Genomic DNA, 26404 nt, shown 5'->3' with positions numbered 1-26404 from the left:
TTCTTATAGCCTCCATGTAATGTGAACCAGAGAATCAAAATCAATACCAGATATTATTGCTACACAGGACACACATCTTTATAATCGGTTTTAGTGCATCTTCTATTCTATAAAGATATGAATATTTTAATGATTAAGTAATGTTTTTTTCAGTATCTTTCATGGAATGTGAACCAGAGATTAAAAATCAATACCAGATATTATTGCAACACAGGACTTACATCTTTATGAGTGCTTCTGCTATTTTATATAAATATTTTAATGGTTAAGTAGCTTTTTTTTTTAGTAGCTTCCATGTGATGTGATCCAGTGACTCAAAATCAATACCAGTTCTTACAACTACACTGGATACACAAGATACACATCTTCATATTGGATTTTAGTGCTTCTTCTATTTTATATAAATATTTTCATTGAAAAGTAATGTTTTTTCTAATAGCCTCCATGTCATGTGAACCAGAGACTCAAAATCAATACCAGATATTACTGCTACTCAGGACACACATCTTTCTCATAGATTTTAGTGCTTCTTCTATTTTATATAAACATTTTAATGGTAAAGTAATGGGGGTTTTTTTTTCAGTAGCTTCCATGTAATGTGAACCAGACACTTAAAATCAATACCAGATATTATTGCTACACAGGACACAAATCTATATATTGGATTTTATTGATTCTTCTTTCTTTTTTTTTTTTTTTTTAAATAAACATTTTAATGGTGAAGTAATGTTTTTTTTTCCCAGTAGCTTCCATGTAACGTGACCCAGTGACTCAAAATCAATACTCCTACAGAGAAACAAACAGGCAGTAATATCTAAAGCTGCAGGACCTTCTTTTGGCCACTTGATGGCTCTTTTTCACTAATAAACACAACCCAGCTGTGTTCATTCAGCGTGAGGGCACAGGTTGATCCTGAGTCATCAGTTTGCATTTACAGATTTGTTTGTTAAGTAAGCTGTTTTTATGACTAGGCTTTCCAAGCAATAGAACAACGATTGGCTTAAAATATAACTTGGTAAGTAGGACAGTTGTATGGTTTTATTTATAACATTTCACTCAATATTTAAAGCTTATTTCTTTTTTATTTTAGCCTGTCATACATTAAAAACAGGTTAGGAGTTCACTACTATGAAAATTTATTATATAATAAAAAATTTAAAAAAAAGCAACTGATGTATTTCAACTAATACTGCAATGACAGATTTGCCTTTGTTTTCAGAAGAAGTCTGAAGCAAAACTTTCCACCTCCTCCCTGTCTTGCTGCCACACCTTGTGTCAGGTAGTGAGAATCTGGGCCATTTACGTGTCTTGGCAAATCCTTTAATTGGCTGCGAGTCCACTGTGGCCCCAGGGCCCTCCGCCAAAGCCATGCCTACCTACTGTACCTGCCTGCCTGTACGAGGGTGTGTTCACTTCACACACTCAGCTGCACTAATGGCATGAACCTGCTGTGGACCTGCCTCATTTGGCACTGTCAACATGTGGCTTCATCGCGCCTCCTCCAATCAGTCACTCGCACTCCAAATAAGGAGATTCACAACCTGTAATCTGTGCTGTGGAGATGACAAGTGTCCTCCCCGAGGCAGATTTAAGTGCAGATTTTAGGGCTTGTTTTGTGAGTTTGTTGTGTGCGTGCTGTCATGTGTCTTAAGCTTAAGTTTCACCAGGCTTTTTTTTGTGTGACTTCATTGTTCTCAGTGCCAGGTTATGAGATTGGTTAACAGGAAGTACAGATGGATAAATGTTTAGGGATTAATATAAAATGCTGTCTCCAGTTTGTGCTCTGACCTCATTGACACTACACATTGAGGCAAAAGCAAAACACTTTGAACAGACTAACAATCTTTTAAGCATTTAGCAGCACATGCTTTAATGAGAAAGAAAAACGTGAAAAGAATTTGCTGGGTTAAGTGCAGATCGTTTAGTTAAGTAAAAGTTCGTATCAAAAAATCCAGCATTCAAACTCATACTTGATTAAAAGTATACTTAAGTATTATCAGCAAAATGTACGTTAAGTGTTAAAAGTAAAAGTACTTGTTATGCCTGTTGTGAATGGCAAATTTTTATTTATTACAATACATGATTGTTAATGAAGAATTTTATTGTTGCAGACAGTCAAGGTGGAGCTAATGTTGATGCTGGAGTAGGCAGAAATCTGGCAAGAAGGCAAACAAACAAACAAAATGGCAGAATTTTAAAATACTCCCTTCTCCTTCCACTTTGTTCTAAGCCCCTCCCACCTTAGGACCATAGATGTATGTATTCTTATTTCATTGCACAGTTGCACGCAGGACATTCTCTCAGCCCCTCCATACTGTCTTTTCTTTCTCTGTTTTTCAGACCACAAATCGAGAAAAGCAATACTTAGCTAGCCACCTCACGGTCTCTCCACCTCGCCCCCTGCCACTGTGAATGGCTTTCCCTGGGAGGAGAGTGGACAGCAGCTCAGAAAATGGACCTTTGGTACTTGGCAGTGCACAGTGGCTCGAATTTGGCAGGAACGAACCCCCTCTATGCCGGGCCACAGTGATGGTCTTATTTATCTTTTGCATCTTTTACTTTCATTTTTCAGTCTCTCTTTCAAACTTGGTACAAACTAATTTAGATCGATGTTTGAGTGCTGCTCGGGCAGAGACTGGCGGTATTTTATGTTGACGTGTCACTACATCTCACTAGTAAAGGGACTCAAGTTAGCATGTTCACCCAGTTGTTGTGTTACCATCAATGCTGATTGGAGCCAGAGCAGATAAATGCCTGTGACTATTGCAGAGTCATTCAACCTGGGTGTGAATGCTGACTTTAACCTTTCCCATTACATTAAATAGCCAGATGTTAGCAGGTGTGTACGGGTTTTTTGCGCAGTGGAAAAAGAGACAGAAGTTAGCCGATTTGGCGGGGAGTCTGAGTTGTCTGGCTTGATTCATGTTGCTGTGGCTGCTGACTTGGGGTTTGTTTCTGGAGCTACTCCCTGCTCTCCTGATAGGTATTATGTTGCGGTGGGGAGTGAGGTGGAGGACACAATGTGAATCGAGGCTCTAGTTAACGTTAGCTATATATATGAGAACTTTGAGCCTTTTGCTTCCGTTCGTAGAAGGCAAGTTGATAAGCAACATATTCTCTCCATCTTTGAAATGCTTTGCAGATATTAACACATGTTTTTTTGGTTATTGTCAGATTCTCTTTAAGACTTTCTTTTATAAAAGGTCTGCCTTTCTTTTTTGGGTTGCAGTGCAGTGTAGGCAGTTGCAGCCAATACTGGAATAGCAATTCTCTTTACAGTATTCTCCGACATTGAATTAGGCCTTCACTGAAAGGAAGCTGCATTTGTAAAACAGCCAGTAGGAACCCCTCTCTCTGAAATGACCTGTGATTGCTCCCATTTCGAGCTAGATTTTCTAAAGCCTGAAAACTGAGCAAAGAGGTTGCGCTGAAGTCTAGTGTTCACTCAGTCCAGTTGAATTACAATAGGCTCGAAGTTTACTGTGGGAGTTTTGCTCAGTAAAGCCCAAATTAAACTGCCTACCCCAGCTTTAACTACTTCAGCATGAAGCTCCGCTACATAAATTCTCAGGTCTTGTGAAATATTAGATGTTTGGGCCTCAGACTGTTTTATTTTATTTTAGGAGTTCACACTAGTTACTTCATCTGGTTAAGAGAGATGATAAGAAAGAGTTGGAGTAAAAGAGGGAAGCAAATGTAAGTCATAACTAAATGTGAATCAGTTTAGCATTTGCTGCATGGAAATAGTACACTCTACAGTGAAAATGACATTTTCAAGGTTCCAGCTATCATCAGACATGTTGCTTATTGAACCACCATAAGGAGATGGAGTCGTACACCACCCGAACAACGCCTGTACACACGTGGCACTGGCACACAGAATGAGAGACATGTTCTATTATGTCCTCAGAGTCAAGAAAAGTTTAATATATTCGTACTGTGACATTTAAGCGTGCAGGTGTGAGGGCACGATAGTGTGTTTCTAAGCCTGCTGGATAGTTGAATGTCAGGTTGGCAGCGGAGAGTGGTGGGGCGAGTGACAGCGTCATGGTGCATTTGTTGAGCGTCAGTGAGGGTGTGGTGGTTGTGGGGGGTGTGGGTGCAGAGGTTGGGAGGTGGAGGGCGGGCTGACAAAATGAATAGTTCCATCAAATCAGAGCAAGACCTTAACATTTGCATTTCCACTGAATCAGAGCCGGCGAAGAAAGAGCCCTCCATTGAGGGGAAACTTGTTTGACGTGTGAATGAGCGAATGCGTCAGGCCTTTCGCCGAAACACATTCATGCCTTCACAGGTTTGGACAGAGTCTGGGTCTTTCGCTCAGATCCTGCTGGAAAACTCGGGCCTTTTTTAGTCACTTTTTCCCCCATGTAGGCTGCTTGGCAGTCAGGCCCTCCTGCAGTCAGGGTTGGACTAGCAGCGGAGGGAGAATGGCTCGTTGATCACGCTCTCTTCTTCCTCTTGACCTTACTGTACTGTGTGTCTTTACATGGTTTTGTTGAGGCCCAAAAAATCTTCCGCATTAGCCACCAAACAGGTCATTGACACTGCTTTGAATTGGTGATGTCAAAGACGTTACACCCGTCCAAATCTGCGTTTGGCCAACTATCTTTCCAGAATGGAGTTTGCTCACATATTTTCTTGCCTAAATTCATACCAGGCCTACACATCAAGTGAAGCTGCATCAAAACATTAGAAGTTTAAATTCTACATGGCTAATTTAAAGTCCCCTTGCTTGCACTCAAAAATGTGTTTTGCTTTTGGTTACTTCACTGTGATGTTTGACTTTTACTGTGCAGAATATAGTATGAGGAGAGTTATAAGGCTGTTTTTAAATAAAAAATATGCTGAAGGGGTACAATTTCTCTGACCTCACCTTAAATCTGAGTTTAAGCCATGTATGTACGAGCATGCTGTTGTGTCATCACAAGTCCAACTGATCCAATGTACATCTTACACAAGTAGTGATGTATTGTGTAAACTTAAAACCTCTTTTTTGACAACTTGTATCAATAACTAAACTTTCTCAAAACTAAAAATATTTGTGTATTAATGCATTTCTAGATGCCTGAATGAAGCAAAGAGTCTGTATAATTAATTTAAAGGTTATCCATTATGCTTTTTCATATTTTGTGTCTTACATATAATGTTATGATGACACATGTTCATATTCAACATGGCCAGAGTTTCAAATAATGAGGTAAATGTATACAGAAATAATCCCTGTGAGCAAAAAACCTTTAAGTTTCCTACTGTGCAAAACCCTGTTTCTGACAGGTTTTTTCAATTCTGGCCACAGTGTGACTTCGTAGTGTACCGGATGTCTTTATATGGTCACCTGCTTCAGACACGCTACTGAAACTGTTTACATTACATAGCCTTTGCTGCTAAATGTAGCTACATGCTAACATCAGGGAAACATGCAATCTTTGTTTTTGATGTAATTCATGTTTCTCAGATTTCAGATCATATTCCTGCTGGAACATGTCTCAATGACTCATTGATGAAGTGATTAGATTTTAGTGGTCAGGGTCAAAGGTCAAGGTCACTGTTACCTGATCTGTCTCATTGTCTCGAACATGATATCTTAAGAACACCTTGAGGGAATTTCTTTAAATTTGGCACAAACGTTCACTTGTTTTTGGCCATAACTCAAGAGTTAATGTGCTAATTATGACAAAATTTCACAGAAATGTCTATTTGGATAAAAAGATGAAGTAGTGATACTTTATTACCAAAAGGTCAAAGGTCAACTTCATTGTGACATCATAATCGTCTGCAAAAACACTTTACTGGCCATTACACAACTTAGGAACAGAAAAACTGTGGTAATTGTATAGATGTTATGTGCTCCTGGCTTAAAGATCTGTGTGAAGCATCTGTGTTGTAGCACATGTAGCTTCTTTGCAGCAGTATTCATATTTGAAGCTTTGTCAGTGTCATGGGTTCATGTGACTACAACTTGACCCATTTACAGAGGCATACATTGACGAGGTGGTAATTCTGGTTTGACCAGCATTGAAACATGTTCTTGTAGAAGCCTTAAATACAAGTATGAACCTGAAATGAGCATAATAGGTCCTCTTTAAGGTAATTTTAACAGGTCATGGAACATTTTCGTGGGAAAAAAAAAAAAAAAAAGGTATCGGGCATAAATAATTAGTCCATGCAGAGTATTTGTATGTGTCTTGAAACAGGTCTTGAAGGGGGTCTTTTAATTTTTTATTTTTATTTTTTGTTAATGTTTCTAATGGTGATATTCAGGTTTTAAAATTGTAATTTTTGTGTATTTTATCTGTTTCTTTTTGACAGTGACAGTAGAGAAATGATGAGGAATATCATCTCCAGCCCAGCAGGGTGCCCCATGATGAGCTTCACGTTTTATATGCTGGTAAGTCCTTTTATGTGACACACATTAATTATTTATTTTATTTTGATTTAATTTCATCTTATCAGAATATATTCAGAATTTGTCCTGCATCCTAAGACGTCAACTGTTTCACATAAATACACAATAAATACAAAAATACTGAACAACATTCAACCAAACATAACCATACTAAAAGCGCGACAAGTCACATCAGACAGAAGTTGATGCAGTGCAACAAATTAGGGTGCTTTCAGACCTAGAGTTGATTTTAGCGCTGCTCATCGTGGACTATATTGCTTGTATTGTTCATTTTAGTCAAACCATACAGTTTGAAATCGAGGCACAGCTCCAACTAGAAAACAATGTTTTGATGCATTGGATGTGCTGAATGTGCATATTAAGGCAGTACAGGAGGAGGCGCACATTAATAATCCTCCAGGACTGTAACATGCTCATGCTTGTGTAACCCAGACAATGCATAATGCTGTGTTCACACCTGCCCACGTGAACTGCACTTAGGGGGAAACGAACTTGAGTTTGATTGAACTGAACCGAACAGGGCAGGTGTGAAAGCACCCTTAATCATTCCTGTTACATTCAGTGTTTGACCCAGGTACACTGAGTGTGACACATACAGGAATACATGTCAGTACCTGAGGATTCAACTGGAACGACACATACAGTACAAAAGAAACCAGCAGTAAATATTTCCACTGTTACGACTGATTTATAGATTTTCTACACACTCAGAGAGCAGCCTTTGCTCTGCCCAGGTTTCTACCCTGAAGTAACTGTTAATTATCCATGTCCTCCCTTGAGGCATGTGAAATGAGACAATTAAATACAATGAGATGACAGATCCTTCATGGAAAGTGTCCATATTTGGGAGATAGCCCACTCTGCCTTGCAACTGTGCCAGTTTGTAAAATTACACACCATGTCTGGCAGGGCTCCGCTGTAAAGCCACAACAGCAGGCAGCAGGTTTGCGCTCACTTGATGTTGACAGTTTGAACCTGTGGCCAGCTGTGGCGCTCCAGAAAACCTGCCGTTCTGTTAACGGTCACGGCTTATCTCCTGCCAGGCTTTGCATAACGAGAAGGAGCAGCACTTTCCCACGCTGCTTTACATGTATTTCATTTCAGGAGTAATTGTTTGAAATAGACGAGTGTTGAGGAGGAGCTATCACAGCTGCCTCTAATGTAATATAAATCAGTTAAGTAGTTAACCACTGCAGATATAGTGTCATTACCAAACCCTTGATTGAGGTATTATTGAATATTAAGTTAAACTCTAGTGCTGGGATCTAAAACATAAACAACTCCATGAGCTGCAAAGCCCCTTTTTTCCAATATCAGTTCAGAGCTCTGCTGAAAAGTGCTTTCATAATCAGACAGCATTCAAGCACAACAGATCTAGGCCTGAGGTCAATATGAAGAACCTGCCAAGAAGAACAAATGCTCACCCCCGCCCTGCCTGTTTTTGTGCTCACTGTTTTCCATATTCAAACTTTGTTTGCACTGTAGATACTGTATTTAATTAAAAGTATCCTGGATTTCAGTATATCAGATAATAGGCAAATGATCTGATACTTTCTTTCTGTGTTTTTTAGTGGTGCTAGCTGTTTGTCTCGATGCACCCAAATTGTATTCAATACAAAAACTGGAGGGAAACATTGTGCATTCACTTTCATTTTCTTAAACAGATTTTCTAGTGATTTGCTTAAAATTTGAGCTGAATTTGTGCAATATTCAGATGGAAACTTGGCTTGTGAGTTGCCAGCAGTTCCACTTAAGAATTCCCCTCTAAACCTCTCACGTGGTTTTATTTAAAAACATGTATGAGGCCCAAAGAAGATAAATGATCCAGTATCTCACAAAAAAAGTGAAAGTAGACAAACTGTGCTGCCTGCCTTTAAAACTAGCACCACCTCAGTAAAATGCTGCTTACACCTTCATGCCTCAGTAACAATCTAATGTAAAACAGGATGATACTGTAGCAGATACTTTACTGCAGATATTTTTCTGCAGTAAATTATCTGCTGTAGTCAGAGCAGTCACATTGTGGCTGAGTCTTGTTCTGAAAACTCGTGAGACGTGACTTGTTGCAAGAAAAAATTGCTGGAAACATGAGTGAGAGCTGGAGAGAGGAATGCTGGGAAGAGCATGATGTGTTGAAGTACAGTGTCATGGCTGAATATTGAGCTGATTTTGACAATGTGCAGAAGTCCACGAGATATCAGAACAAGATTTCTCTTTGAGCAAGACTTGGTTACACATGCAAACAAACAGATCAGATCAGATGACTGGAAGGAAAAGCGATTCATTGCTGTATAGGGATCCTTTCCATAATGTTGTCAGACTCTTTTAGTAACAACATGACCCTGTCAGTGGCAAAAACAGGCACTTTAAGTGGACGTAAATTGAGTCACTCAGACACAAAAACATGGGGAAAAACCAAGTCCAGGTTCAAAAATACTGACGTTTTCCTTTGAGTTGGAATCCTGCACACACTGCAGGACTTTTAGTTGTACCAGAGTGTTTTTACATAATGATAGTTTTAAATTAGTTAGGGATCTAGGTACTTCTTCCTCCGCTGATTATCCTTCCTGTCCCCTCTCCTGAGCTGATTCTCTGCCCGATGTGTCCCGGACTATTAACAGCAGCTCTGCTCTCGAGGTACGCAGCAGAGCATGAATTATGGTAATAGCTGCTGGCAGGAGACAAAATAAGAGCAGTTATTAAAATGAATTTGCTGCTGCTCCTCCTGTGGTCCTGGGGCTACAGGAGGAGCTTGAACGGGGTCTTGGTGCACCGGGCCTATTCAACATCCATCCTTCCTCTCCCTCAGAGACCTTCAGTGTGCATGTGTCTGTGTGCACATGTGTCATCCCTGCTTAATCTCAAGTCCAGCCTCCTTTCCATTTGGCCTTTTCAGATGCAAGTTTTTGGGCACTGATCAGAGTGTCTTATTTGTCCAACGTAGCTGATGCCAGCTTCCCCTCAGTCCATCAGGCCCAAGGGCCCCAGTCTGCGTTGTGTCTTAACATGGTCCGCTAAGCTTCAAACAGACGCCACACTGTACTGGAGCCTCGTTCCCTACTTTGAAGTGGGAATCCTTGCACTTAGCACATTCTAACGTCATCATAGTTTGGTTTTGATGGGATCCAAATGCCGCGGCTGGCTCTGTTATACAGGCTCCTTCTGAACTACACATTTTACTCTGGCTGTGTCCCCCCCAGTGAACATGACCTTAGACACTCATCTGACCACCTAAGCTGCTGTAACTGGCTTGTGATGCTACCAATGTGTCTGTATGTCTGTTCACATTAAAAGCAATTAGTCCCAGTTAATTATCTGCTGGCTTAGGTAGGAAGTAAACATTCAACAGCATAACACAGACCTCAGTGGCTTTTAATGGCAAATTATATATAAATAAAATGTATAAAGATCAGAAAGAAGGAAAGTATGAAAATAATGAGTCATGTTTGTGTTTAGTCTTCTGTCACTTTTTGTGTATGTGTTTGTTTTGATGTCAGCTTGTCTGTAAAAGGTAATTGCCGTATTTTCAAACCATTTTAAAAACATAAAGCTTTCACTTACTCATTGTAACATCTAAACATCTACAGAATGGATCGGCACAGAATTTGGTGCAGACATTCATAGTTTGAAAAACAGTTTATTCTACACTACTGAAGCTGCTCCTCTTTTTGGAACCACTGCGGAGTCTGTAATAATTTCGCTTTCAGCCATGCTTGTTGTTGCCATGGGTAACAGCGTGACGTCAGTATACCAACAAGTCGAAATATTGCGAGTATCAAGATATGAATTTTTCATGTGATATTAAAAATGATACTGGTATTATCGTGAACAAGATGATATGGCACACACCTAATAGAAATGCTCCTGAATTATACCAACGTTTCCTCTAGCGCCACCATGAGGTTGGCATTTTTTGACAACTATTGGACAACTATTGCCTTGTTTAATCTGCAGCCATTTAGGGAAGCTTTATCCCACAAATTAAAAATACATATTTTTCCTCTTACCTGTGGTGCTGTTTATCAATCAGGATTGTTTTGGTGTGAGTTGTGAATGTTGGAGATTTTGGTCGTAGAGGCGTCTGCCTTTTCCCAAATATAATGAAACTATAGGGCACTTGGCAAATAAATAGATAAATAAATACGTCTGAATAACTCAACAGCAGTATATCTTTTCACAAATCATGACCCAGTTACTCAAGGTAATCCACCTTATGTGGGAATTTATTTTTACGCAACTGTAACCGCTAACCATTTCTCAGCACAGAAGGAAGAGTGTCTCTAATCATGGCTTTTGAACGCGCAAAAGATAAACATTAATAGTGTTCTCTTCGGCTGAGCTGAGTTGATACATGCTTCCCTCTGCACGGTGATACGGTTGGTTGGTGTAGTTTGGTAGAAAGAAAATAGTTCCTACATGAAACCAGTTCATGACTTCAGGAAAGAGACATTGATGTTTCAGTATTTTTTTGGTGCTTCGAGCACTGCAAGCCGAGTGCCATCTAGTTTCATTATATTAGAGAGAAGCCAGACATCTCTATTCTTGATATCTCCAGCACTCTGCAATTCACAGCAGAACAATTTAGACTAATTCAAAGCATTACAAGTAAGAGGAAAAATATGTATTTTTTGTTCATGTGTGAAAACCTTTACTTTTAGATTAATTAACATTAGAGGAAAAGAAAAGAGACAGTCACATATTGTGGATGTGGACTGTTTGGGTCTATACACAGGTGCCAATAAAATCTGTTTGAAAGGTGCTGACAAGTCTGTGATGTAAGATCTGTCATGACTATCTGTGATTGAACTTATAGACTGAACATTGTGCAACTAATCGTTGCAGGGAGTGCTGGATAGCTTGTTTTTTCCCGCTCATTTCTGCCTCTGTGTAACTATGCTCAGTCAGGAGCACTTGAAACAAAATAGCTTCAGGTATAAACAAACTGTCATGTCCATGTTATTGCCTAACTGTATTTAACGGCATCGCCGTCACATCGGCTGTCTGTTGACACTGCGGACAGCTGCGGGTGCACAAACACCCTCCACGTGTGTGACTGCACACACAATATTTCATAATTTAAACATGCAAAGATAAGAATCTAACAGTAATCCTCACCCCCTTGAGCTAAACTGCAGGGGCTCTTGTTGCATAAGCCTCCCTGGTCATCATCATGTTTTCCGACTGTGGGAGAACGACTCTCCTGTAAAGGGAAGTGTTTGTGTTTTCCATGTGAAGCTTCCAAGCCGCCGGCAGTAGCGGTGGTGGCCGAGTCTCACACAGGCCTCTTGAGGAACTCCAGGATGCCATTAGGATGAGTGACTGGCTATGGCTGTGGTTGTGGCTGTGTGTGTGTGTGGGTCTCTGTTTGCTCTCATTGGCTCATTGCCTTTTTACCTACCACCCTGAGCAGCCATTTTTAACCCAGGTGTAGCAACACCTGATGGGGCTTTTGATATAGAAAGAGACCCACATCTGTGTTGCTTAAGTTGTGGAGACAATATGGGCACAGTGGTGGAGGGTAATGAAGTACATTTTCTTAGGCACTGTAATGACACCTGCAATAACAGATTTTTTGGCCACTTGGGGGAGCAGTGGAAACAAAGTTGTGAGCACCACATTGACTAAGTTTACATGCACAGAATATGCCAGTTTTAGCACACAATATTCCTACTAAGCCGTTTATATGGCAAATGAAAATGAGTTTTCCACTAATATTCTGTTAAGCCCAGTTCTGACCAAAGATTCACGACCAGACTATTTGAAATAGGCAACTACTTCCTTCAATGTGCCATTCTGCAACGCTGTAAAAACCTGCCGGTTCACAACAAAGCAACTACATGAGACAGCGTATTATCTCTACGCAACAACTCTCTGTATTTACGTTCTGATTTCCAGCTTTTCAGGCTTATTTTGTGGCTGAATATAATTTGTAGTTTCTTAAAATATGAATGAGGATAGTGATAGTGATAATAAATATGCCACAATAATATAAATAACCATTGCCAATTAATCCATCAGTGAGAATGTGTGTGTGTGAGCAGGGCATAGGCACATACAGCGAACAGCAGCAACCCAACATCTGACACTGGCACACCATGAGGACGGAAAGTAGGCTCAGTGGGGACAGAGCACCTGCCGCAGCAAGAAAACATGCTGTCTTCGGTCATTTTGACTTGACCGGCAGACTTCACTACAAGCTGATTAAATAGTAGATCAGGTTCTCGCAATGTTGTGAACACAATAATTTGCAAAAGTCAGCCAATCCTTGTAAATTCTGTGCAACCTTGCAATTTTGACCAGTGGTCTGCGTGTGATATCTGTATATAACCATATTCAAGGCCTTCATATTGTTTAACCTTTTTGTGCAGGAGTGGTGTAATGTTTAATTATATAAGATTTATTTTTGATTATATATCAATCACAGCTGCTGATTCTCTTGACTTAAAGTACAGCTAATGACACGTTTGTACTTTTACTTAAGAAAGATTTTAAAGCAGGACTTTCTGTTGCAATGGAGTGCTTTTTCAGTGTTGTTGTGGTGCTTTTCCCTCAGTGAAGGGCCTGAATTTGTCTTTCACCACTGAGCACAGGCACACATGTCGTCTCATTTCTGAGACTTTATATCAACATCTTAACCGCACCACTCCAGCCATTTCAGCTCATACCTTTATCTTGGTGGGTGAGCACTGCAGCTTGTAGCCTGGCCGACTGCTTCTTCTGGTTTTCAGTGTTTAAACTTCAGTTTTATATGCAAAACGTGCGTTAGCCCAAACACGATGCGGCCTGCTATATGAACCACCGAGGGGCTTGTTGCTGTGTGCATGGAGAAGTGCTGTACAGGAGGCTACAGTGCGGCTGCTGTTTGTGCAGGTGTGCTGCAGTATGACGTCTTATTATGAAATATGCTGGACCTTCATAGCCTTTGTTTTTTCAACCATTTGGCGTGTTCAAAAAAGCCCCCATTTGAGAGTCAAGCAAAACAGCGTGATTTCCGGCTCGGGTCTATTCTGCGGTTTAGCCCCCCGACCATTCCACCTCCTTCACCCTCTCAACCCGGTGAGGCTGAAAGCAGAGGGGGCACAGTCAGCGTTTATTTATAGAGAGGCTACTTTGATGTGTGGACTGACAGCTGATATTTCCAACATTAAGCTGTGGGCAACCTCTGAACTCTGCAGAGAGCCACCTGTGAGCTCTGCCCCGCTTACTTCTCTCACAGAGATGGAGAGAGCTTGTACTGTAGCTGGCAACAGGCCAGAGCTGAGCTGTCACTCTTTATGTTCATCATAGAGGGACACGTCTTTATTTGGCCTGTAACTCTGTGGGATAAAATGCTTTGCATGATTACAGGTACTGATTTACCAGTAATGACTGGAGACTCTGTTCTGCTTTGTTCTTTAATTGTAAATAAAAGGGGAACAGAGATGTAACCACATATAGCACATATACAATAATAATTACAGTAGAAAATAGGAGAAATAAAAACAAGAAATAAATGATGTGAAATAACAAAATTAAGTGTAAAATTAGTTAAAAGCTGATCTGTAAGAATTACCCGTAAAGGGACATTTGTGGGCAGGTGTCGTTTGGTAGAGAGGAAAATAGTTCCTGCATGAAACGGCTCACAACTGTGAATTATCTTGAGTAACTGGGTCATGATTTATGGTAAGAATTCATGTATTTTTAATTTTTTTTGACACATTAAGCACCACAAACTGAGTGCCATCTAGATCCATTCTATATGAGAAAAGGCAGACATCTCTATAGCCGATATCTAACATTTGGCAACTCACATTAAGACAATAGCACTACAGGTTAGAAGAAAAATATGTAGTTTTGGTTTGGGGTGAACTGCACTGTCCTTTAATAGAGATTTGTGATACTCTATTTACTGTCATCGTCATTTTTAAGAAACAAATACAAAAACAAAACAAACATCCAAAACTGGCATATGAGAATTTGCTGCTTTTTCTTGTTGTAAATTCTCCTTGTAAAGTGAATACATTCGGGTGTTGAATTGTTGGTCGATTAATCCAGAAAATAATTAATAAAATACTTGATTATTAAAACAACTGTTAGTTGTAGCCTGAGTTGTAATAATGTCAAATATGTCCTTATTATATTTAATTATGAAATGTCAAGTATTTCTGTATAAATCTCTGATGACAACTGAGCAAGCCCTACCAGTGAATGAAGGCCATGAGATGCAGCTGCAATCTAGGAAGTGGACATCAAGTTGTTGAGAATGAGCCAGGTCCCTGGAAATGCTTCCAATTTTTCCCAGTGGCCGTGCATGGTATTGCAGCAAAAAAAAAATCCCATGTGGCCCAAAAAGCATTTTCCCCATAAACCAGCATAATAAAGGAGACATCTGTAAAACTATTGATAGGACACCTTGAACTGCAAACAAGGTTAATTATGACTCTTTCTATTACACATTTTTGATCCATGGCGTTGTTATATTTTTAAAAACGTTGCTCACACCAAGAAAAACAGTTGAAAAATCTGTGATGTCATCATAATTTGAAATCTATGAGCTGATCGGGAACTAGCAGGCAGGATCAGCGAGAGAAACAGTACTGCGCATATTCATAAACTTTTTTGGTGTTAAGCCATCTGAGCAATTCTCACTGGTCTGAATAGGCACTATCTTTGCATCCGGTAGCTAGATACTGTTATTAATCCATGAAATTAAGTTTTTGTTGTTGTTGTTGTTGTTGTTGTTTTTTAAACATATTTACGGTCACAGTAAAATCCCTGTAAATGATTTGCTCACGTTTAATCATATATCATCATTTAGAATTACACTAATGTTATACTTTAATCAGTCATTCACTGTTTATAGGATAGTTAATGAATCATTATATCCTAAACACTTAAAGATCTCATACCAGTTTACAGTTGCATTATAATGTCTTATAAACCATTTATTAAATATTTTCATATTGCTTATAAATGCTAAATGGGGGGTTAACGTAGATAATTACCAAGAGCAGCAACACCAGAGTACAAATGCATGTTTGCTCGTCTACAAAAAGGGTCAAGTAGCAAAGAAGCGTAATTTGGCAGCAACAAAAACAACATCTGCTCGGTTCAGTCATGTTGATTTTGGCACAGAGCTCTGCGTGGTTTGTGTAGTCAGACTGTGGTCCTCAGCTCGCCTGTTTCCCTCATGGGAGCTTCTCCTTCCTCCTACCCCCTTCCTCGCCTGCCTCCCTCCTCCCCTGTTGCACTTTATGAAGCAGTTAAGTTATTTTACATCATGTCTACTCCCCACAACAACCCTCCCCCCTTTCTACAAATCTCTCTTGTCATTATGAAAATAGTGCTCTGCTGCAGCTTTGCACGCCAGCGTCTGGCGATAGAATGGCCCCTCTGTGGACGTGGAGTTTGGTGCAGTGTGTTTAAAAGCGTGTGTTAAGGTGTGTGTTTCATGGAACAGGAGAAGGGAGATGAGTGATTGCTCGCAGGTGACTGCAGCGCAAGTGGCTGGATAGGAGTCGTTTTGAGTGTGACAAGAGAAGTTTCCAACGTCAGGTGTAATTATGACAAACAGCCGGGGTCATAGCTCAGGTGTCTGCGTAAAAGCCCTGAAAGAGGAGTACAAATCAATACAAATACAAGCACAGATTGTATAACCTATACTGCTCTTTCATACCCTAGTAGTACCAACACATCGGCACACTTCACTGTAATGTACTTATGGAAATCCAAATCAAAACAGCAGCTTGGCAGTTTTTTACTCACTGAACGCCGACGTTGGCTTTGATATTCTGTGTAATTCCCCCTTTAACAAACAGCACTGAAGCAAAACTTAAGAAATATAAGATTGCAACAGTGAACTAAATATTGTCCAGCTGTTTCTCAAACATATTATTTCTCTACTACAATGTAAAAACATGGAACAAGGAGGAATATGACAAAGAGTCTGTAGCCTGTCAATATTATTTCAAGTTGCTTGCAGAGTTTGTCAGAACTTTCACTACCTGTTAGCACAGATATTTTGTTTGCATATTAACTGGAATAACTTTATTGTCTCTGTCATTTCTGAGTTCTGCTACTGTCATGATACAACATACATACGAGTTGATACAGTAAGAACAGTAAAACATTTATTGGTTTAATACATTATCAGCTTTATGTAGCCCATAGCTTAAAGCAGGGGTAGACAGCAACCTGGAAAAGGCCTCCTGCAGCTTTCCCCTTTCTTTCCTAAGCAGTTTCCATTAAACAAATATAGGCATATACATGTGCTTATAAGTGTTTTCCATACATTGAAGTATTTCATTTTATTTCATTGTACGGTTGCACGCAGCGCATTCACTCAGCCCCTCCTTGCCCCGCTCTCTCTGTTTATCAGACTTAGCTTATCAGATTTATCAGAATTAACTGTCTAGCTACCCCATCGCCCCTCCGCCTCATTCCAGCTGCTGTAGACTGCCCACATGAAGGAGAGCGGTCAGCAGCTCGGGAATAAGACCTTTGGACGGTGGCTATAGTGGCTCGAATTCAGCCCCAGCACTGGGTGCCACCCACCGCAGGCTGGTGACCAGCAGCAGTGCCGGGTCTAACCTGTGTTATGGCAGCAACAGAAATTTTGCTGATCCGTCAGGGAGTTGCAGCTGTCTGATCCCCCTGTGCTGGGTTTTATACCGGCTGGATTTGGATTGCTGCGTCTGCTGAGTGGGAGTCTAGTCCATCTGTGGAGCTGCTGCCCACTCTCCTCCCTATGGGAAGTGAGGCAGAGGACACACTGTGATTTGACGCTCTAGCTCATATTCTCTATGTCATCTTGAAGCCGCAGCCTTAAGCCTTTGGCTTCGGTTAGCAGAAGGTTTCCTCTCTGAAGGGCTCTGCTGATTTTGTGTATCGTCAGACCCTCTTTTAGACTCTTTCTGATGTCTGTCTCCCCTTTTTGGGTTGCTTTGCACCATTGGCAGTTGTTGCCAATGCTGGAATAGCAACTTTCCCTACAGGAATTTCCGCCATTGAATTGGGTTTTCACTGAAGGGACGTACATCTGCATTTGTGGAACTGCCAACAGAAATGCCCTCTCTCTGAAATTACCTGTTTGCCATCACAGCCTAGAGTTTCTACAGCCTGACAACAGAGCAAAAAGAGGAGGTGCAGAAGTCTAGTTCTCTCTCGGACCCCTTGAATTATGATATGCTCAGATTTTATGAAGGGATTTTATCCTCATGAACGCAAAACTACTTACCCCAGCTTAAATAGCTTCTACTTGCTACCCACACATCCTGTCAGAATTCCCTCTACTCTTGTAGCGCAAAATTTTAAACACAAAAACCTGAAAAACTTGAAAGTTTGATATATTTGGTTGTTCAGATTCGAGTACACCGAGGCAACATAACACGTGAAGTGAAACATACTTAAACAGAAGGACACTCTTTACTATAACTGCTGCTGCCTGTAAATCATTAAAAGCTTATTTTAGTACTTTTATCTGTCACATTTTATCTGTCACCTCCTCATGCCGCGCAGTACAACGTGGAAAATGCCACAAACTCTGGCAGCGGACAGAAATAGCAGTGGCATGATCTGACCTGTTAGGTGAGCATGTGGGTTGTGCTTTTTCTTTTTCTAAATCGATGCCAGCTCCTCCTAATAGTCTTTAATCCTCATCCATCATCTTGGCAGGCCCTTCCCTTCATCCAGCTCACTGATTGGCCGAGAGCCAGCGGCCAGACAGTACACAGAGTTCACAGCCATTGTGATGTAACAGTGGGAACTCCACCTGAGGGCTCCCCTTTTGTCTCAACTGAGCTCCTTTTGACCTGGTTCAGTGATTGATATCGTCTGTACACACACAAACACACACCCTTCAACCTTTCATTAGCACTTACAAACCTCCTTTAATGTTTGCTCTGGCTGTTCTGACATGTCAATCACACCAGCAGGCAGACACGTACACACAGACAAACACCACACACACACACACACACACACACAGAGTTTGACAAGTGACAGAGGTGGAAAATAGGTTGTGCAAACTGGAAATGCAGGTTTTGGGGCTTTCAAGGGAAGCAGCAGTGAGCTGTGTGAATAGCTGTCCAAGGGCAGGATGAGTAAGCAGGTCTGTCTCGTTGTCTGTGAGTTCATCACTGACCTCATTCTTTAATTTCCCTGAAAAACAACTTGGTCAGGCTCACATGGAGCCAAGATTACCGGGTCTAGACAATGACTGTGAAACCAGAAGAACGTGGGGATGCTGATTGTAGAGAATCTTGTTCACGTGTCAGCCACTAAGTTTGATTTAAAGTTCCTGTATTCAACATTCAGAGCATTAATATAGCTGCAAACAACTAATTGCTATGTAAAGATCCTGAGCAGAGAATGAAGTCATGCTACCTCTGTGTCCATTGTAATTTCAGGTGGTCTGTTCTTTGTTGCGGTAAGCTGATGTGGTTGCATGTGCATGTTAGTGCATGTATGTTTCCCACTAGCTAGCTCATCATGTCCTAATAATCATGATGGCATTGTTGCGGAAGCGTAACTTCCGCCCTTCGGTTCCCCCTTGGTTTATACTGTTAGCTCTGCTAGGTGCTGGCTCAGCCACCTCCACGTTGAGAAATGTGTGTAAACAACTCATATGCTCTAAATTTTGTATGGAGCGCCTTTAAAGAAATAAAGAATGAATTGGAATTTCAGTGGAATACAATACAGTAAGCTCCCAAATCATCCAACGTCTGCCTCATAATTACTTCTTTAGAGCATTAATTTCTTAGCTGTTAAAGATAATTGGGGCATCTAAACACCTAAAATGTTTAACAAATGTTGATAAATTTAAAATAAAATAATATAACATTTGATTTCACTGATTGAATAAAAAGAGGAAAAAGCTAAGATGGAATCATGGTGACTTAGATGCATTTGGTGATTTTTAGGACTTTTATTTTGAGTTCATCATTACTCGTTTGGTGACACCTATATTAAGTAGTTAATGCTGATAATGTTGGTCCTTGATTTCATGTGGAAGTTGACAGAATTAGGTGTCTCATTTCTAGCCAGCAACTGTTGATTTTACCTGCTGAAAGGACAACTGTCATTGGCAGATTTTAGCAGCTATAGCTAGCCTGCTATTTCCTTGCACGAAAGATGATCCATTCATAAAACTAGGCTGTCTATGAGGTAGAAAGATGCAAATACTTTTGTTGCTACATGACCAGAGAAAACAGAGAGAAAGAGCTGAGGCATTCATTTTTGCGTAACGGGTATGAAACCTGCATCCAGCAGAATGTACTGCGCTGCATCGGACCAATAAATGCTCCTCTGATGGGTGATGTAATTCGAGTTGCCTGTCAAAAAACAATATATCGCTTGGCTGGTAATGAATGTTCTAAAATATCTGTCTGAAAACATTTTAGGTGTGAAATAGGCAATACTGACACAACCAGGACAATTTATTTGTTTTAATTATTGAAAATTGCTCTTGTTTTCTATTTTCCCTGTAATGTGTCATCCTGGAGGAGAGGGAAAGTGGTTTGGTGGGTTGTTTGGGAACTCAGACCTAACCAGTTTTACCTTTACTTTCTACTTTCTGTGGACAAATCAATAAAAGGGATAAGTTTTATTGTTTGATCTGAGTGTGGTCTGAGTTTGAGAGGAGCAGGTTTCTGTCTCGATCTGCTTCTATACTCTTTGTGTCTGTGGTGGCAGCGGACATTCTAAAATGAGGAAGTACAATCTGTAGCTCGAGCAACGGCCAAAAGCCCAGCAAAAATCCACAGAAAATTTTGCTGGGTCTTGAGCAACGAGATCTTGGCACTGTCAAGATGGAGGGAATTTTACTATAGATCTTTCGCACACACTATTCACATTGTTATGATACAAAGCTGGTTGAAAATCAGCAACGTATCCATTTAAGCTAACGTTAGTTTCCATTTGACACTTTTTTTAAAGATCAACTACTTTTAACGCTTTATCGCTGACGGTAAGAGATTCTTTCCTAACGTAACTCCAGTGTAAGTTAACAGAATCAAGGGTATCTTTATAATTAGAGTCTGTTTAGGACAAAATTGGGTATTTGTGTTTCTACCACTGAAGCTCAGAAAAGGAACACAAAGACAGAACTTTAAGACTAATTTTGGAAGATACCAACTTATTTTGGCTATCAAGGTCTGTTTGAGCCTCAATTTTATTTTACAATTTCAGCAACCAAAAATATTCACATTTGCTTTTACGCATTATTTTAAAGGTAGACATGAAAACATATGAACCTATCCTTTAACTAGCTATACATTTGCTATAACATTGAACTAAAGCTTTAGTTTTTGAGACCTTTTAGGTGGACATGGCTGCTGGTCTGTAAGTTGTTGAGGGACATGGCCAGACTGGTGCGACAGAGGTCATGGGGTCACAAGGTTAGGGGTTCACACAATCCCAAGTGCTCCTTTCCCTCCCTCCAAGTCCTGTCCAGCAGGTCCCACTATGTGACCTTGACTGGGGAATCTGGGATGCTGGGAATGTGAGTGTACAAGATCTCGTCCTATGGGAAAACACGAGGCGGATCTGTGACAGCGCGGCTGTGATCTCGACAGGCCGGGGGGTACTGAGGGTGACAGACTGAGCCTGACTGGACTGCGGGTCACTTTCCACAGCACGCCCGACGCCTTTGATGTCTGCTCATCGCTGTTCGCTGACAGTTGGTGCCCTTTCTACATCCTCGCCTATCCCACATTATGGTGGCAGACCACCCATATCTGAAAAAATGTCCTGCCAGGTTTAAGTTTTCTCAAGAATGTGGCCCATCTGAGCATCCCTCAGCCCATCTGGACCCCCCTGAACCTGGGAAACCCTGCGATGACTGCAGTCTGTATGTGTTTTGCGGTTGGCATTGGGGACAATTGAGAGCCTCTGTAAGCTAATTCCAGAGTCTCAGTATCTTCTAAAGAAATTCATGTGCTCACTTGGATGAAGTCAATAAAAGCCTCAGAGTTTGATTTACACTCATCTGGTATGACGAGGTTAGGAATTCTTGCTCGCTTGAACGATAAGATCTTTTCCTTGTTTCATATTTGGCACAGACCTACAACAAAGATTAGGGGAATAGAGGGTGATAGATCAGCTGGTTGGAGGTACTTTCCTGATACTTAGTTTGGCGTACTTTAACCCCAGTTCGCCGTTACTCACTCAGACCAAAGTCTTCTTGCACTGTTGTTTATTCAGACCAACGGCAGGTGATTATCTTTGATATGGAAAGCATTTGATAGTGTTTATGGGAGTTTGTCGGAGCAGATGTGAAGTGTTAAGAGCTGTTAAAGACGTAGATAAAAGCTAAAGTGCCTGTTTGAGCAGATAAGAAAGAAGAGGGGGTGATGGTGGGAAGAGGGTTGTGTGACACAACCAGCCTGACTGTTTGGCTCATGCACCTGTCTGTGTCAGTGTGTCGTGTGTGTGTGTGTGTGTGTGTGTGTGTTTTTGTGTAGATGATTACTAGCAGGACGTGACATGACAGTTTTGCATGATTGACTGATTGGCAGTTTAGCAATGTCAATTGATTTCAATATCTGCATCTCACAGAGCAGATTATGTTCCTTATAACATAACACACTATGACAAAGTAAAAAGGAGGCAATGTTGAATAAATATAAATATAATAAATCTAGTGGCCTGGCTAAAGTTTCATGAAATTTTGTGCGGAAATTCATGTTCCCAGAAGACGAATCCTGATTTCTAATGAAAGCTTGATCCTCTAGTGCAACCCTGTTTCAACAACACTGTGGTTAACATGTGTTTAAGTTTAGGCACCAAAACCATTTAGTTATGGTTAAGAAAAGACTTTTTTTTTGGTTTGAGATGCGTTGTTTTAGTGGCACAATCCCAGCTCAAAAGGCAGCAATGTCCTAGTAAACAACAACCGCTTTGGGGTTTGCTGGTCGTGAACTGTAGTAGTCTGCTGCTTGGCAGCCATCTTGCCTAAGTGTCACACCATCTACCTCCGGATGACAAAGTCAGCTTATGTACATGTGATCAGAACTACATCACTTTAGAATAGAGTTGTACCGATACCGATACCAGTATCGGAAATGCCTCTAAAATGCAGTATTGGGTATCGACAAGTACAGCCAGTCCGATACCACATAATGCCTTGCGTCATTACGCATACACATGCTACAGGCAAATGAAATGGAAACAGAGCGGAGTTTAAAAAGCATTCTACTGTAGCCTTTAAAATGTCTTTTTACCAAATTGTGTGGCTGCACTTTAACCTGTGTCTTGATCTGTGTCAACACTGGATAATAATAATTAAAAAAAAAAGTTTTATGGCATTCATTCTACTATTATCTATGTATTTCTTAATATTTTACATAGAGTTTAAAGAATGAGACATACAACAATTCATATCCCATCCATTTTTTTTTTTTTTTTAATGCGCTGGTATCAGATCGGTACTCTAAGGTTCAGGGATTGGAATCGGTATGGGGAAGGAGAAAGTGGTAACATTGATTTAACACCTGAGGTGTAACATTTGAGGTGAAAAGCTTTAACTAGTTTAGTTTAGTTTCTTTTATTCCCGTGTCATGCACGTAAAAGTGCCCAACCCTCATGGGTTTATAAGACATCTTGGATTTTTGCACTCACATTCCCATCCACATCAAGACGAACTGTAACAACTTTACTGACCCCTCAAATTTCTATCATTCAGCATGGTGACTTATGAACAAATACCCACCCAACTAATGACTACTCCATCGTAGTATGGTACTTCATGAATTAAGATCAGTTTCCGATTCAGATACAGCAGTGTTTCAAAACAGATCTATAAAGCATCAGTAAATGATTGTTTAACCACTAAAAAAAACAAGGAGTTACATCGTGTGAATCCTTCACAGGGTGACTCATTTGAAGTGGTAGTGTTTGATGTGTGTCAATGTGCTATAAAATTTTATTTCACACCATTCACACGCCAGTCAGAAACCCATGATTTTCCTGACCGTAATATAAAAACATATCACTATATACTCAGACAGTTTCAATTAATTGAAGCATCTTTGTTATAAGATCCCTTTGATGTGTATGAATGTCTCTGTATGTCTTGAATTAAATTTGGCTTTGTTTTTGTGAGGCTTCTTCTCTTTCATTACATGTAGACATGGCCTATTTAAATAAATGAAATGTCACAAAATACTTTAAGAATATCACTTTTGGTTTTGTTCTTCGTTTCTCTGATCTTCATCAGCTTATATTTGGCGAGCTCTGCTGCCAAACACAACCATGTCAGTTCCAGGAAGAACAATAATTGAGCGTATTATCTCACTCATATAAACTACTGTACTAGACATTTTATGAGTGTGTGATGACATGAGTCAGAGGTCAATGTCTGTGAGATTCTGAGACACTGTGTCTGTCACTGGTGTTTTGTTGTGGCTGTGCTCTTGAGTCCTCATGTTTGTGTCATCTGGTAAAGATTGTTTTGGTGGTATCACTGGTACTTGTTGGCCTTTTACTGGGGGCTCAGACTGAGAGTTGCACTAGTGGGGGCATGTTGTTTCAGGTGCTGATGATACAATCCAGGATACTGATTACCAGATCCATGAGTTTGAAGACCTGAAGACACCAAAACACTGTAGTGGTTTATACTATTATGAGACAGGATTTTACAACTCTGGAAAGTTGTCATGATGACAGTCACTCTATCTTTCATTTAGGTGATTCCCAGGTAAACATTAGAAATACAGCATCAATGTAACAAAGTAATCTACTGTACCAGGAATGCTTAGTTGGGTGTATTTTATTGACCAGTGCTGCTGTTTGCCAGGAGACTTTGTACTGCATAACGTCAAAAGTCAAGCCAGGTTACTGGGTGTGCTGACCGCAAAAAACACCCTGTGTTAAAAAAAAGAGGCTGATGTTTGTGGAGGTGTGTTGATTCAGGTACTTGTGAAACAGCTAAAAATATGAACCATGCAGGAAGTCCAGTTTGAGTTATGTATTTTAAAGGCTTATCAGATGGGAAAACACTGAACAGCTGTTTGTAATTCTACAAGGAAGGACTTTACAACTGTGGAGAATTATCAGGAGGACCATCATTTTATCTGTCTTTGATGAATGCGAGCTGAACAGGAGAGATAACAGCATTCACATTACAAAGAATTAGTGTACCAGGAATGTGCACATACACATACTGTATATTGTTGGCCACTATAAGGCCTTACTAAATGATGTCACATTGCGTTGTGGCCAAAGTTAAGCACGATTTTTGCCAGATGAGCGTGCAGATTTTTTGCCAAAGGCCTCTGCCTTGGCAACTCCATTTTGTCAATGGAGTGACCACATTTAAATGAATTGGAAGTCTACATTTTTGTATACGTAAGGCTGATGTCTTAACCTAGCAAATCATTGCTTTCACCAAGTTTGTTTGCTCTTTCCACTCGCCTCTTCTTCTCTTGTTGCACTTACCACACTTCACCACTAGGAGGGTAACAGCCAAAATAAGTTGAGCTGGAAGAGTAATGGGTAGGCCTGTTACAATAATTATGCTATCAACTTATTATACAATATAAAGACATGGCTGTGATCATTTGCTGACCTCGAATTTGCTCTTTGTGTTTGCATGGATGCTTTTTTTGCACAAAATGCCACCAACATTTTAGCCAGCCTGATGTCAGAATAAACAGCAGGGTTTTCGCGACCATAATAAGACTTGGGCGCAGCAATCCTCCCTTTTTTTCTCTCCAAACCCGCCTACTTCTGCAAGTTCAAAGAAAAATAAAACAACACTTAAATGACGACAGTGGATAAATCCTGAAACATGAAACCCCAATGGATAAATCACACACAAGACTTAAAATGCTATTTTTGTGGAGGATTTATCTGTGAAATTAAAGTAAATAAAAGCTTCCTCGCCACTGAGGGAAATGGTTTCAGCTTACAAAAATAGACAGGAGGTCTGCATCGCCGCGACGTGTAGTTACATTTCTGGGGAGGTGCACGCCAGGCTACGGTGGAGGGTATGGTGTCGATTCGATGCAGCAGTATAACTCCCGAATTACCGGTATCCTGCAGCTGCACTTTTAGAGAGGGAGAGGCACAGTCCTAGTAGTCGTTAGCTTGCCAACCCCTGGCAATGAGCCAAAAAGTCTGTGGTTTGTAGTTTTACGCTCCAACAGCTTCATCTTCTACTCAGTAAATCCACCAAAAACCACCCGGCTCCTGGGTTGTCCACCTGCGGCAGCACGTCGGCTTGTCGATAGGCCTCGCTTGGTTATGTTTTTGTTGGTCAACTTTGTAACAAGTCACAAACTGAGTACTTTGGGGCTACTCTTATACATGTACTGTAATTTTATATATACATATATAAAATGCCAGTATATAAAAACCTTTTCATATTCTACTATCTGAATATTCTTAAGAATTAAAGGTGTATTGCTATTTGAAAAGGTGTACTTTCAAAACTATAATATCAGTGGCATAAAATAGTTTCAAAATGACAATAATGTCATTTATCGCAATGTTTTCTAGGACAATATATCGTCAGACAAAAGTACTTAGCGTGACAGGCCTAGTAATCTGCATCTGACATCACCCGTTTATTGGGAATACAGAGTACATGCATATTGGCCTTCAGATGGCTGTCAGCTGTTGTCTTTGTGTTGTGTTCAAGGCGACATTTAATAGAAAACGTTCGTTGCTCTCTTGGCTTGATGCGTCAGGGTGTGGTGTGCCCTCCTGATAAATACTGCAGTGACATTAAGTCACATATAAAGATACTTAATTAATTTGCCTTCTGACTCTCATTGCAATTATCCAAACCACACCTATGATTACAACCAGCTATTACAGATTTACTGCACCGGCCATTATTGAACATTATTTGCTTTTCAGTGTTTATGCATTGCACATACACATTAACAACACGCCCAACATGTGACCATGAAGCAACAGAATCAAAACATTGATCTGCATAGCAGGGAATGTGTTTTTCCTCTGACCTCCACATAGTTCTGAGAGTTACATCAGCAGTAACCAACCAAGCGACCA

At 40.4% G+C, this 26404-nt stretch overlaps 1 long non-coding RNA gene across 2 annotated transcripts in view; it reads left to right on the top strand.

Annotated features, from left to right (window-relative positions):
* LOC125901121 (uncharacterized) overlaps nt 1-26404 on the top strand; it is a 214039-nt gene that overhangs the window by 1656 nt on the left and 185979 nt on the right. For both annotated transcript variants that reach the window (XR_007450937.1, XR_007450936.1), the window contains exon 2: nt 6313-6391. This is a non-coding gene — a long non-coding RNA (uncharacterized LOC125901121). The remainder of the gene's footprint in view (nt 1-6312; nt 6392-26404) is intronic.

The sequence above is a fragment of the Epinephelus fuscoguttatus genome, linkage group LG14, assembly GCF_011397635.1.
Source record: "Epinephelus fuscoguttatus linkage group LG14, E.fuscoguttatus.final_Chr_v1".
Lineage (NCBI taxonomy): Eukaryota > Metazoa > Chordata > Actinopteri > Perciformes > Serranidae > Epinephelus > Epinephelus fuscoguttatus.
This window is presented reverse-complemented; position numbering and strand designations above follow the sequence as displayed.